Source organism: Gavialis gangeticus, unplaced genomic scaffold (assembly GCF_001723915.1).
Source record: "Gavialis gangeticus isolate Ggan-Ray unplaced genomic scaffold, GavGan_comp1, whole genome shotgun sequence".
In the NCBI taxonomy this organism is placed as follows: Eukaryota; Metazoa; Chordata; order Crocodylia; family Gavialidae; genus Gavialis; species Gavialis gangeticus.
The window spans coordinates 63,299,906-63,302,581 of record NW_017729024.1 but is presented as its reverse complement, the minus strand read 5'-3'; positions in this window follow the sequence as shown (position 1 = coordinate 63,302,581).

Here is a 2,676-nt window from a genome sequence, read left to right as displayed (position 1 = left end):
AAACATGCTGAAGGACAGGATTAGAATTCAGAAAGATCATGATGAATTGAAAAGGCGGGCTATAGATGACAGGATAAAGTTCAGTGAAGACTAACTCAAGTTACTATAAAGGAGGAAAAAAAAAAAAAATCAAACTCAGATACAGAATAGGTGATAACTGGCTAGGTGACAGCACTGCTCAGAAGGATCTTTGGATCCCATACCAGTACTGGGATGCAACAGTAAAAAAGATAAATGTGGGTTTTTTTGGGCTGCATCAGCTGGTGTATTGGGTGCAGGACAAATGAGGTGATGGTACAGTTCTAATAGGTACTGATTAGGCCTCACCTGGAGCACTGTATGCAGTTCTGGGCTCTGCATTTGAAAAAGGACTAAGAGACACTTCAGCCTGAAAAAGAGAAGGCCGAGAGGCGACTTGGTAGCAGCTTACTAAGCATCAGGGGAGTACATCAAGGGCTCAGTGAACAACTGGTCACCAGGGCCCCCTTGGAGAAAACCAGGAATAATGGCCACAAACTCCTGGAAGACCATTTCAGGCTTAACACTAGGAAAAACTTCTTCACAGTTAGGGTGTCCAAACTGTGGAATAAACTCCCTCCAGAGATGCTGCAATCACCTACCCTGGAAGTCTTCAAGAGGAGACTGTATGGTCACCTTGCTGGGGGTCACCTGATCCCAGTCATCTTTCCTGCTTGGGTCCAGCCCCACCTGCACTAATGAGCCTGTGAGGTCCTTTCCAGCCCCTTACAATCTATCAGTCTATGAATTTATGCTGGTTGCTCCTCCAGATAATTGCAAATGCAAATGGACTTCCTTAGGATATGCTCCAATGCAATTTCAGGTGCTGAACTCACGCTAACTGGTTTGCAATTTCCTGTATCCTCCTTTTTGCATTTTTGCAGAGGCACTATATTGGCCCTTTTCCAGTCCTCTGGAAACTTGCGGCTGATTGCATGTCTCCCCATAAATATAATCACTAAAGCAGTGCTTCCCAAACTTTCTCAGCATGCCCCCACTTATGGCTCCATGTCCTCAGCAAGGCCCCTCACTCCCAACCCACAGCCCCCTACCCTCGCAACCCCATCTGGGGTTGCAACCCACAGTTTGGAGGGGGGGAGGGGGAAAAAAAAAAGTCGCTGCACTTAAGGCTTCTAGATCCATTTTAATCACTTCCTCCAGTACTCTAGGATGCTTAGTCCTTCCTAATTCTAACCTATTAAAAAGACATACTTTAATCCTAGTCTTCAGTTTTTTATTTTTTCAGTTTATTTGCACATAAGAAATTTTTAGCTTTACTGAGCCCAGGATCTCTCTGACACCTGCAGTGCTGCAGCTCATCAGGTCCTGCTGACTTGAATTTGTTCAAACCAATCTGAACATTTTTTGTTATCTCAACATTCACCTTTAGTGTCTATAGATTTTTTTATTTTTTTTATTAACCATCTAGTTGCAGCTTTTTTATTTTTTATTTTTTTTGACCAAGGCAAAAGTAGCTGTTGGGTAAATTCTGCCTTTCTTGCAACAGTTGTGCCATGTTTCTGTAGCACTACAGGGGCCATGCATGTCTGTCCATTCAACATTTGTAGCACTACAAATGGCCTTGGCCTGAGGGCCAATGGTTTGGTCCACTGTCTTAAGGACTAGGTCAGGTATTGGGTGACTTTCTGAAATAAGCGTGTCAATTTTAGGCTTCACTTTGCCCACAGCTATGACTAGTCGAGAAAATACAAAATGCTCTCAGCTTCCAGCCACCCACATCTTAAAGGTCTCTATGAGAAACAGGAATGTGGTGCACAGAGCCGCAATCATGCCTCAGAGGAGGACGAGAGAGAACAATATATAGAAAAAGGATGTTTGATGTAAAAATGCACTGCAGGTGTCAGGCAGGTTCTTGGGTTCAGTAAAGTCAGTGGCATAATGAGGACAGGGAGACCAGGGCACTTGCCCCAGGTACTGACTTGGAGTAAGGGGGCATTGGAAAAAAAGAAAAAAAAAAAAGGATAGCTGCTGCTGCAGCCACAGAAGTCAGTCACATCAACAACCAAAAGCTTCCCTGTTCATAGTACTTGCCCCAAGCACCTAGTCAAATAATTTTTTTTTCAGTTTACTTGCTCACACTCATAAGAAATTAACTGAAGGCTAGGATTAAGATTTTATTTAAAAACGTTAAGAATATCTAAACATTAACTACTCATTGAACATGATATCATTCCCTCACCTCCACTGAAGCAGTTTCGATTTTCTAACATTTAACAATTACTGTACGTATACTAAGAATGAACAAAAATATCACACAAGAATCTTCCCTGCAAGGAAGGAGTGAGCCAGTGCTGTTAGCTGCTGCAGAAATTAAAATTTTTTTAGCACTTATAACAAACACTATTAAGGCAGCCCTCCAAAAATCTTTATGTTGTCATCTTCAGTCTCCACAGCACAGTGGTCCAAAGACTCTGCTACTGCTCTTTCCCCCCTCAAAGCCTGAGCAGAACTGAACACTTATTTCACTGCCATTCACAGACAACTGTAAGAGAAAGCAGAGTGATTTGGGCATAATTATCCTCATAACTGAGAAGTCTGTAGACCTCAGTGAAACTAGGAACAGCATAATCAAACTGCCTCTCTTCAAATAAAGATGGACAACAGTATTTACACTTGTGAACTGTTCAGACAAAGACT